A 12,481-nucleotide genomic window follows, 5' to 3' on the forward strand; every position below is an offset into this window, starting at 1 on the left:
ACCCTAACAGAATGGAGGTAACTCTCCTACAGAATGGAGGTAACACCCTAACAGAATGGAGGTAACTCTCCTACAGAATGGAGTAACTCCCTAACAGAATGGAGGTAACTCTCCTACAGAATGGAGGTAACACCCTAACAGAATGGAGGTAACTCTCGTACAGAATGGAGGTAACTCTCCTACAGAATGGAGGTAACACCCTAACAGAATGGAGGTAACTCTCGTACAGAATGGAGGTAACACCCTAACATAATGGAGGTAACTCTCGTACAGAATGGAGAAACTCTCCTACAGAATGGAGGTAACACCCTAACATAATGGAGGTAACTCTCGTACAGAATGGAGTTAACTCTCCTACAGAATGGAGGTAACTCTCGTACAGAATGGAGGTAACACCCTAACATAATGGAGGTAACTCTCCTACAGAATGGAGGTAACTCTCCTACAGAATGAAGGTAACTCTCCTACAGAATGGAGGTAACTCCCTAACAGAATGGAGGTAACTCCCTAACAGAATGGAGGTAACTCGCCTACAGAATGGAGGTATCTCCCTAAGAGAATGGAGGTAACTCTCCTACAGAATGGAGGTAACTCCTTAACAGAATGGAGGTAACACCCTAACAGAATGGAGGTAACTCCCTAACAGAATGGAGGTAACTCTCCTGGAATCAAGAATGGAGGTAACTCTCGTACAGAATGGAGATAACTCTCCTACAGAACGGAGGTAACTCCTTAACAGAATGGAGGTAACACCCTAACAGAATGGAGGTAACTCTCGTACAGAATGGAGGTAACTCTCCTACAGAATGGAGGTAATTCCCTAACGGAATGAAGGTAACTCTTCTACAGAATGGAGGTAACACCCTAACAGAATGGAGGTAACACCCTAACAGAATGGAGGTAACTCTCCTACAGAATGGAGGTAACTCTCCTACAGAATGGAGGTAACACCCTAACAGAATGGAGGTAACACCCTAACAGAATGGAGGTAACTCTCCTACAGAATGGAGGTAACACCCTAACAGAATGGAGGTAACTCTCGTACAGAATGGAGGTAACTCTCCTACAGAATGGAGGTAACACCCTAACAGAATGGAGGTAACTCTCGTACAGAATGGAGGTAACACCCTAACATAATGGAGGTAACTCCTTAACAGAATGGAGTTAACTCTCCTAACAGAATGGAGGTAACTCTCGTACAGAATGGAGGTAACACCTTAACAGAATGGAGGTAACTCTCCTAACAGAATGGAGGTAACTCTCCTACAGAATGAAGGTAACTCTCCTACAGAATGGAGGTAACTCCCTAACAGAATGGAGGTAACTCCCTAACAGAATGGAGGTAACTCGCCTACAGAATGGAGGTATCTCCCTAAGAGAATGGAGGTAACTCTCCTACAGAATGGAGGTAACTCCTTAACAGAATGGAGGTAACACCCTAACAGAATGGAGGTAACTCTCCTACAGAATGGAGGTAACTCCTTAACAGAATGGAGGTAACACCCTAACAGAATGGAGGTAACTCTCCTACAGAATGGAGGTAACTCCTTAACAGAATGGAGGTAACACCCTAACAGAATGGAGGTAACTCTCCTACAGAATGGAGGTAACTCTCCTACAGAATGGAGGTAATTCCCTAACGGAATGAAGGTAACTCTTCTACAGAATGGAGGTAACTCCCTAACAGAATGGAGGTAACTCGCCCACAGAATGGAGGTAACTCTCCTACAGAATGGAGGTAACTCTCCTACAGAATGGAGGTAACTCTCCTACAGAATGGAGTTAACTCTCCTACAGAATGGAGGTAACTCCCTAACAGAATGAAGGTAACTCTCCTACAGAATGGAGGTAACTCTCCTACAGAATGGAGGTAACTCTCCTACAGAATGGAGGTAACTCCCTAACAGATTTGAGGTAACACCCTAACAGATTTGAGGTAACTCGCCTACAGAATGGAAGTAACTCCCTAACAGAATGAAGGTAACTCTCCTACAGAATGGAGGTAACTCTCCTACAGAATGGAGGTAACTCTCCTACAGAATGGAGGTAACTCCCTAACAGATTTGAGGTAACACCCTAACAGATTTGAGGTAACTCCCTAACAGAATGGAGGTAACTCCCTAACAGAATGGAGGTAACTCCCTAACAGAATGGAGTCTTTATGAGGGAAGGTCACCAATGTGAGGGTCAGAATGCAGGGTGAGGAGCGAGATGTGACCCCCTCCGTCTCCCAGGGCGATGCGACACCGTTGCACAGCAAGCCATTCATTTGGCCTCCACCTTGTGCTGCTGCGTTGTCTGATATGCAAGGCCGCTCTAACCTGCCCAGATTCCATTAGCGAGCTGCCAGTTCTCCCGCTCCACTGTTTCCCTGGCATATTAAACAGATTAATAGAACAGGGCTGCACTCCGCTCCAGGGCGGGAGAGAGAGCGGCCTGTCAATCTCAGCTAAAAACACAAAAGCAGAAAATGAAAGAAGCCCCTGGCTGAACCGTCAGAGCTGATAAAACAGAGTTAAATCTCACATGCAGCGCAGGGGGAAAACAGACAGTTAGTAAATATTTATTCTCTCTACTAGTTGAGTGAGGAAAAAGGAGGCCACATAGACTACCTAAGCCACCATACAGTGGGATCAATGGAGGGGAATGGTTGAAGAAAATTAATTAAGAAAATTCTCTCTCACAGTAACTACTGTGAATGCTGACGAGCACCCAGACCAGTCCTCAAGTCTTGGCCTATTGACATTGATTCAACTATCATTTTTGCAACAAACGTCTACACTTCAAATAGGTATCCCCACTGTACACAACAAAGAAATGATCCAAGCTTTGCAAGGAAACAAGACTGCACTGAGGAGTGAAGCTGGATCATGAGATAGGCCTACATACTGTAGAACCTTACACAGCACTACAAATCATTCTCTGCACTAAAAATCATAGAATGGGTCATTACATTAAACCATCTCTTCTAATATCCCCCAGTCCCATGCCAGGCCTGTGCCCTGGGGCTCCCGGCACAGAGAAGGAGGTCTAATGGCCTACTGTATTAGCGGGTTAATTGCCCTGTCGTGGTCTCCGTTGGATTGCGAGTGGAGCCCGTTTTAGTTTAATTGTGAACCGTTCCGTTCCATAACCCCACTAAGCAGCCAGTCACTGGTGCATGGAGCTGGATTACGTGTCAGAGGTGTCCTTCATGATGCGTGGAGACAGACAGACAGACAGACAGACAGACAGACAGACAGACAGACAGACAGACAGACAGACAGACAGACAGACAGACAGACAGACAGACAGACAGACAGACAGACAGACAGACAGACAGACAGACAGACAGACAGACAGACAGACAGACAGACAGACAGACAGACAGACAGACAGACAGACAGACAGACAGACAGACAGACAGACAGACAGACAGACAGACAGACAGACAGACACCCTGGAATACTGACTTAGAGCACCGACTTAGAGCACCACCTGCTGGCTCTCACTCTACACACCTGTTTTCATTGACGCACAGAAACATACTATTCATAGACAGTCTAAAAGTGATCAGTCTTGCCCCTGTAATATCAGATATGTTCAGGGGATGTCTTCCTATTGGCCTTGGGTGCTTTGGACACAGACACCAATTCCGACAAGACTCTTGATGCTGTCCTTCACCCCCCCATTTGCCTCTGTGTCCAGTCCTTCAGCAGTCTCCTCTACCTCTGTTCCTCTCACATCCTCTCTGCTGTGCTCCCACTCATTCATTATCACTTGTTCAAGACTCATCTATTTCAGAACTCAACCACTCCCCCTGCTCCTCTCCCACGTGTCACTCCCTCTTTGGCATTCCTCTCCACCGTCCAGAGGATTATCTCCCCCTCTCCTCCATCCCCACCCGGCCGGCCCTGTCCCTTCTCATTCTCCTCAGAGGCAGACAAGTCATTTGGGAGAGGGAGAAGCAGGGATAAAAACTGGCTTATGACCTTTTCTACCTTATATCGAACTCCTCGTCGACTCAGAGAGAAAGTGGCAATCAGCCTAGGTGGAAGTGACACCCTTATGTGAGAATGGTGGGGCTGGACTCAGAATTGCAGAGGCTGTCACCATCTGTTAAGGGTGAGCCTGGTGGGGATAGGTAGCCTAAGAGGTAACACACTAGACTTTTAGCAGACACACCAAGACACTGTAAAGACCACATGTTTACTAAATCACATGGAGCATAGAAATATGTAACATGGTTAATTAAGAAAGAAAAATAACTATGCCCATATAAAACATATATAGCTATGATCCTGTTGCAACAAATAACCACTATCGCTATGAATTCAAAAGCATCCATAATGTTAAGCGAGTGATCATAGACACAATAAGTCTATGTTCTGCCCAGTGCTGAAAATGAATTATCTGATGTGTGACACTGACCTTTCTGCCTCTGCTGGCCCTAGTGAGACAGAGACGTGTCACACAGGCCAGGGCTCCGTGTGTGTCCATGCACTTCCTATTCTGGGGCCATCAATTGAAATGCAGAGCCAGACAGCATGAATGGAGCCTGGTGCGCTGCTCTTGACTGCCATGACCACAAGAGCCCCACCTAGTATTGAACCAAGCAGTGGCAAGAACACTTAAACCTGCATTTACATTGTCCTTTTCATATCACCATAATCCTCCATGGGCCTGCACTGCCCTCCGGCTACATCTACATGTTCTAACACCAACACCAGACAGGCAAGCCTGGGCAACCTCATGGCTGGGACAGACCAGCAGGGGTCAGTGGGTGCTAGACAAATCCATAATTCATGTGGGTTGTGGGTTTTTGCCACTTATGAAGTGTTCAAATGCTAGTCAGAACTAGGAAACCCCGAAACTCAGAAATGTCCATGTTGCTAAATGGTTGAACGCGGCACGTGTATAATTACAAACAGTTAGCAAGACGGAAATGTCTGAGTTTCCTAGTTCTGACTAGCACGTAAACGTGGCATTATACCTCTAAAAGTGTGTGTGTGTGTGTGTGTGTGTGTGTGTGTGTGTGTGGGGGGGGGGTTCATAAATGGGCAAAAAGACAGTCAAAAAATAAATCATAAAGAAGAAGGTTTTGAAGTGTCTATTCTATATCTAGGAGATATAAGAAAGCTCAGGAAATATTAAAGTTGTTTTTTACACATATTTAACTCCTTGTTTTTGTTGGCACAAAACTACCTCAATACATCCATTAATTTGTATGGGTTACATTCAGACGAGTCCTGTGACAGAGAACACCACCTACATTCATAGGCCAAACCGTTCAGACGCGACATATGTTTTTGTGAGAAGATACATGTCTCGTGGTCTGACAAACACCGCTGTAGCTTGGCCACCTTCCACCGCTGGTGCGGAAGGCCAACCTAGGAGGATGCTGCGATTTGAGACGGAGCCCATGCAAAAAAAACAGACATCTCTAGCTTAAACTGCCAGATTTTCGCGGGTATTTTTTTATTACGCTACTTAGAGTGACGCACGGGTGAGTCAATAGACTCTTAAGGAATTTAACAGTGGTGGAAAAAGTAATCAATTGTTGTACTTGAGTAAAAGTAAAGATACCTTAATAGAAAATGAAAGTGAAAGTCCCCCAGTAAAATACTACTTGAGTAAAAGTCTAAAATATTTGGTTTTAAATATATTTAAGTATCAAAAGTAGATGGAATTGCTAAAATGTACTTAAGTATCAAAAGTAAAAGTATAAATAATTTTGAATTCCTTATATTAAGCAAACCAGACTGCACAATTTTCTTGTTTTTTTTTATTGACTGATAGCCAAGGGCACACTACAACACTCAGACATCATTTACAAACAAAACATTTGTGTTTAGTTAGTCCTCCAGATCAGAGGCAGTAGGGACGACCAGGGATGTTCTCTTGATAAGCGTATGAATTGGACCATTGTCCTCTCAAAATGTAACTACTTTTGGGTGTCAGGGAAAATGTATGGAATAAAAAGTACATTATTTTATTTAGGAATGTCGTAAAAGTAAAAGTTGCCAAAAATATAAATAGTAAAGTATAACACAGATACCCCCAAAAACTACTTAAGTAGTACTTTAAAGTATTTTTTACTTAAGTACTGTACTTTACACCCCTGTTTGATTGAGCAAAACATGGGTACATTGACAAAAAGTTGAACTTCAGAGGAGCACAATAGATGTCTGTCTCTCAACTGGAGAATGTAGCGTAGTCAACCAACTCTGTGAATGCGATCAAACAACATCAAGCAGGGCCACTTAGGGTTCCATCATGATGAGAGGGGAGTTAGCAGTGAGAATGACTGTAGTGTAGAGCAGCCCATGCTCTAACAGGGAACTGGAGGACCATACAGTAATTAGTCACTACAGTCCCATCCTGCTATCATCACCACATATACTCAATAGAGCACAACACACCAGTTCATTTTAGAGGGCTTTGTCCTGCAAACTCCTGTTTTTGTTGTGTGCTAAATCAAATGATTTTTGCGTTAATACTTAAATGTCATCAACTTTGCAAGAACGACCAATGAAGGAATCAAATGTCCGGCCAATACGACTGCCTTGGTGAAGTGCTCCTTGCAATCCACAGAGCTCATTTTCTAGAAGAGTCGTTTCAGTGTAAGATGACTATAAATGCAGGGCATTTAGAGAGCAACCTCATTTTGTGAACCGCTGACCATTTCATTCTACCTCAAATTGCTGTGGCTCAGATGTCTATGTTATTGAGAATCAAATAATTGTGTGCCAAGCTTTGGAAAAAAAATATATGATGTACTCCATTGCCGCACTTTTCCAAATGTTGTTTTGCACAATTGCAGTTCAGAGAGCTTCAGCGCTTTTAAAAGATTCCTTGTGGTATTTCCAATCAGAAATAATAACAGTATTTGTTGACAAGTGCAAAGAGAGAAGCTGTAATGATGATATTTGAACTCTGGGGTTCAAAAAGCTATAAAATCCCCTCCACTACCCCACAACAAACTCCCCCATTTGATTGTGCGATCACCCATTATTCTTCAGAACACGATGTGTATGTGTATTTCAGAGTGCACAGCAGATGTGTGGTTAGCACAATCATTTACAGAATAACTTTTGGAGACATTGATCACTGTTAATAACCACTGCCATGATAACTACATGGGCCTACAGCCACAGAGTGGGATTCCAATTCAAATTCCTTCGTAGAAATCCAAGACAAAACCTGAATAATGCTGTAATATCTTTAAAGAGGGGTATACTACAAAGCAGGATCCTGGAGTTAGCCTGCTAAATAAATATTTTTTAAATGTTTGAAATGGGCGTGGTCTACTTAACTCAACAACCAAAAACAAATAACAGAAGTTTAGCTTTCTTGATGAACCTGAAAATGAATGTATTTCTGGTTGTTTATCAAAGTCAGCTGGATAACTTGATCCTGCTTTGTAATATACCCCTCTGGGCAATTCTAAAAAATTGCAGTTACAATGCATAATATCTCTGATCATTTAAAATGACAAATCATAAGCGGCTACATTTTTTCTAATTGCTTTTTTCTGCTCCACACATCTCCTCCAGGTCGGTGGCAGCCGACATATGGACCTGTCTCTCTGTGATTAACATGTGAAGTGAAGGGGACAAGCTGACACATCCCCAAACCCTTGAGCAGATCCCCTCTCCCTCCTCCTCCTCCAGTCTGGCCCCACTGAGTGCACAGGGAATTTACATTTTAATAGGTAGAGCTGCTTGGTGCCTCTGCATCAGAGTGCAAGCTCAGCCGAAACAGCAGGTGACCGCTCCCCGAGTGTTCAGAGCGACCCCCTGAGACAATGCACATCTCATATCAGCACAGGACCTGCAGACAGGGACAAAGCCTGCTAAGACATAAGACAGTGTTCAAACACTTTAGGAACCTCTCCTTATTAATTAGTGTCTTTGTTAATGACCTGATCAAATGTGTGTCATCATTGCCAGATTCTAAGCTTATACTATATGCTCAGAACACCTTACCGACATCCCACTAAAACACAAAGGCCAGATTGGTAGGGATCCCACTAAAACACAAAGGCCAGATTGGTAGGGATCCCACTAAAACACAAAGACCAGATTGGTAGGGATCCCACGAAAACACAAAGGCCAGATTGGTAGGGATCCCATCTAAGGATACGGAATGGGAAACCCTTCTTGCCTTGAGACAGCAACTATAGAGCAGGTTGACATTTATTGAGATGACTCATGTACTGGAGGCAGCTCTGCAGAGTGGTCAATAGTTGGCACTGCCATTAAGTCATAAAATCTGATTTTAAACCTAAACCTAACCACACTGCTATGCCTAATGCCAAAACCACCATAAATTAATACCAAAAAAGCTACTTTTTGTTTTCATTAATTTTTACGGTACAGACAATTTTGACTTTTGCAGCTTAAGCACTCAATTCTGCCTCCAGGGAAAGACATGACAATAAACATCAAACTGCAACTATGGAACTCACAGTCGAGGCAATAGCAGCAACCAATGCAGTACATTTCCCTTTACACCCAAACAAAATATGTTAACAGTTTACTTTCTTATGCATGTGAATTAGATACCACTTCATAATATCCCAATGTCCTAGAAGCAAACCCTAGGAGAGCAGTGACCCTGTGAAATTCACTGCCAGATATCAACTAGACATTTGACTCAAGCCAAGAATAGAGTCAGCTCCAGGCAAGCAGTCAGCTGAAGGACACCTCTTCCCCTCGATCAATAACTATTGAACATGCCAAAAGCAATCAACACCAATTAATTGTGTGCATGTTGATGAGTATGCAGAGCTTATCAAAACTGTAGGGCTAAGAGAGACAATGCCTCCTGTTTTCCATAATTAGTAATCAAGTACATCAGGCCAATTCATGGTCAAGCACTGCAGCACACTGGGAAAGAACAAACAGGCCTGATTATAAAGCCACTACTACTGCACTGCTCAATTTTGTAGGAGAGTATTTACTCTGTAGTGGAAACTTGATTTTGTTTTCAATGGATGTAACAACGTTCACAAACTATATACAGTATACAAACACACATATATATTCTTGTGTGCACATGAATGATAAATTAGTCCCTGGGTTAAACGTGGAGCGACAGTCAAAGGGCAAATGTTGCCTATCAATAGCAGCCGCTTGTTCCCATGATCCATTTTAAACAGTCACTGACCAGAAACAATAGCCCAGAGACTGTGCCCCCCTCCCCCTACTCAAAACCAGCATTGGCAATCAATTTAGCTGAACCTAATCCCCTAACCCATTCTGATAATAGCACAACAGTAGCTCTTTAGCCATGCGCTACATTCTCATAAACCCTTATCTTTTTATGGATTCAACATGCACATACGCAAAAATCTTAACATCTCGAGTGAATAAACATCAGAAAGAATCCAATAATACCTTTGAATAGAAAATGTTTGATTTGATTTAATGACATTGTACTAGGTTTACATTCAGACAAGCAGTTGGCGTGGTCCGGAGCAGTGCAGAACAGAACGGCAAGGGGACATCAGCTGCTAGAGAACAATCGATCAGCCAGCCAGGCCTCTCAGAGACCCTGATGGCTAATTGATGCAGTAAATCCAGTCATTAAGCCCTGGGAGGAGTGCCTGGGAGGGCATCCAAAGTAAACACCTTGAGTTGTGTAGTCTAGTCGGTCATCGATGGCCATCTCTACCGGACGACAGGGGTAAGGGGGTGTAGCAGGATGCCTGGAGAACACGGAGGGGAGGAGAGGAAGAAAGGGTATGGATAAATCACACCGAGTGGGATGATAGCGTTCAAAAGTTTGGGGTCACTTAGAAATGTCCTTGTCTTTGAAAAAAAAAAAAAACATTCTTTGTCCATTAAAATAACATCAAATTGATCAGAAGTACATGTTGTAAATGACTATTGTAGCTGGAAACGACAGATTTTTTTTATAGAATATCTACAAAGGCGTACAGAGGCCCATTATCAGCAACCATCACTCCTGTGTTCTAATGGCATATTGTGTTAGTTAATTAAGTTTATATTCTAAAACTAACAGACTTTCATTAGAAAACCCCTTTGCAATTAGGTTAGCACAGTTGAAAACTGTTGTGCGGATTAAGAAGCAATAAAACTGGCCTTCTTTAGACTAGTTTAGTATCTGGAGTGTCAGCATTTTTGGGTTTGATTACAGGCTCAAAATGTCCAGAAACAAAGAACTTTCTGCTGAAACTCTGGCCATTTTGAGCCTGTAATCGAACTCACAAATGCTGATGGTACAGCTACTCAACTAGTCTAAAGAAGGCCAGTTTTATTGCTTCTTTAAATCAGTATAACAGTTTTCAGCTATACTAACTAGAGGTCGACCGATTAATCGGAATGGCCGATTGATTAGGGCGATTTCAAGTTTTCATAACAAATCGGTAATCGGTATTTTTGGACACCAATCATGGCCGATTACATTGCACTCCATGAGGAGACTGCGTGGCAGGCTGATTACCTGTTATGCAAGTGCAGCATTAAACGTATCTTATAAAAAAACTATCAATATTAACATAATCACTAGTTAACTACACATGGTGATATTACTAGTTTATCTAGCTTGTCATGCGTTGCAAATCCTCGATGCGGTGCCTGTTAATTTATCATTGAATCACAGCCTACTTGGCCAAACGGGTGATTTAACAAGTGCATTCATGAAAAAAGCACTGTCGTTGCACCAATGTGTACCGAACCATAAACATCAACGCCTTTCTTAAAATCAATACACAAGTATATATTTTAAACCTGCATATTTAGTTAATATTGCCTGCTAACATGAATTTCTTTTAACTAGGGAAATTGTGTTACTTCTCTTGCAACAGAGTCAGGGTATATGCAGCAGTTTGGGCCGCCTGGCTTGTTGCGAACTGTGTGAAGACTATTTCATCCTAACAAAGACAGCCAACTTCCCCAAACGGGGATGATTTAACAAAAGCGCATTTGCGAAAGAAAAGCACAATCGTCGCACTAATGTACCTAACCATAAACAGCAATGCCTTTCTTAAAACCAATACACAGAAGTATATTTTTTTAAACAAGCATATTAAGTTAAATTAAATTCATGTTAGCAGGCAAAATTAAAGTAGGGAAATTGTGTCACTTCTCGTGTGTTCATTGCAAGCAGAGTCCGTGTATATGCAGCAGTTTGGGCCTCCTGGCTGGTTGTGAAATAATTTGCCAGAATTTGACGTAATTATGACATAATATTGAAGGTTGTGCAATGTAACAGCAATATTTAGACTTATTTAGACCGTTAGATAAAATACATAACGGTTCGTATTTCACTGAAAGAATAAACGTTTTGTTTTCAAAATGATAGTTTCCAGATTTGACCATATTAATGACCAAAGGCTCATATTTCTGTGTGTTACTATATTATAATTAAATCTATGATTTGATAGAGCCGTCTAACTGAGCTGTGTTAGGCAGCATCAGGCTCGTCAGCATTCATTCAAACAGCACTTTCCTGTGTTTGCCAGCAGCTCTTAACAATGCTTCAAGCATTGCACAGTTTATAACTTCAAGCCTATCAACACCCGAGATTAGGTTGGCAATACTAAAGTACCTATTAGAACATCCAATAGTCAAAGGTATATGAAATACAAATGGTATAGAGAGAAATAGTCCTATAATAACAACATGTAGATATTCCATTATAAATCAGCCGTTTCCAGCTACAATAGTCATTTACAACACTAACGATGTCTACACTGTATTTCTGATCAATTTGATGTTAGTTTTAAATGATTTCTTTCCTTTTTATTTTCCTTCAATAACAAGGACATTTCTAAGTGACCCCAATCTTTTGAACGGTAGTGTAAATATTGAACAAACATATAAACAACGTGAAAAGTGTTGGTCCAATGTTTCATGACCTGAAATAACACACAAAAAGCTTATTCCAACAAATTTGTTTACATCCGTGAGCATTTCTCATTTGCCAAGATAATACATCTACCTGACATGTGTGACATATCAAGAAGCTGAATAAAAAAACCTGATCATTACACAGGTGCACCTTGTGCTGGGTACAATAGAAGGCCACTTTAAAATGTGTAGTTTTGTCACACAACACAATGCCACAGATGTCTCAAGTTGAGGGAGCGTACAATTGGCATGCTGACTGCAGGAATGTCCACCAGAGCTGTTGCCAGAGAACTGAATGCTAATTTCTCTATCAGAAGCTGCTTCCAATGTCATTTTAGAGAATTTGTCAGTACGTGTGTTATCATGCCAGCCCAGGACCTCCACATCCGGCTTCTTCACCTGCGGGATCATCTGAGGGGGTGGGGGGGGGGGGGGTGGGAGTTGCTGAGGAGTATTTTGATCCTTAATAAAGCCCTTTTGTGGGGAAAAAAATATTCTGATTAGCTGGGCCTAGCTCCCCGGTGGGTGGGCCTATGCCCTCCCAGGCCCACTCATGGCTGCACCCCTGCCCAGTCATGTGAAATCCATAGATTAGGGCCTAAGGAATTCATTTCAATTGACTG

Source organism: Oncorhynchus gorbuscha, linkage group LG02, assembly GCF_021184085.1.
Source record: "Oncorhynchus gorbuscha isolate QuinsamMale2020 ecotype Even-year linkage group LG02, OgorEven_v1.0, whole genome shotgun sequence".
Lineage (NCBI taxonomy): Eukaryota > Metazoa > Chordata > Actinopteri > Salmoniformes > Salmonidae > Oncorhynchus > Oncorhynchus gorbuscha.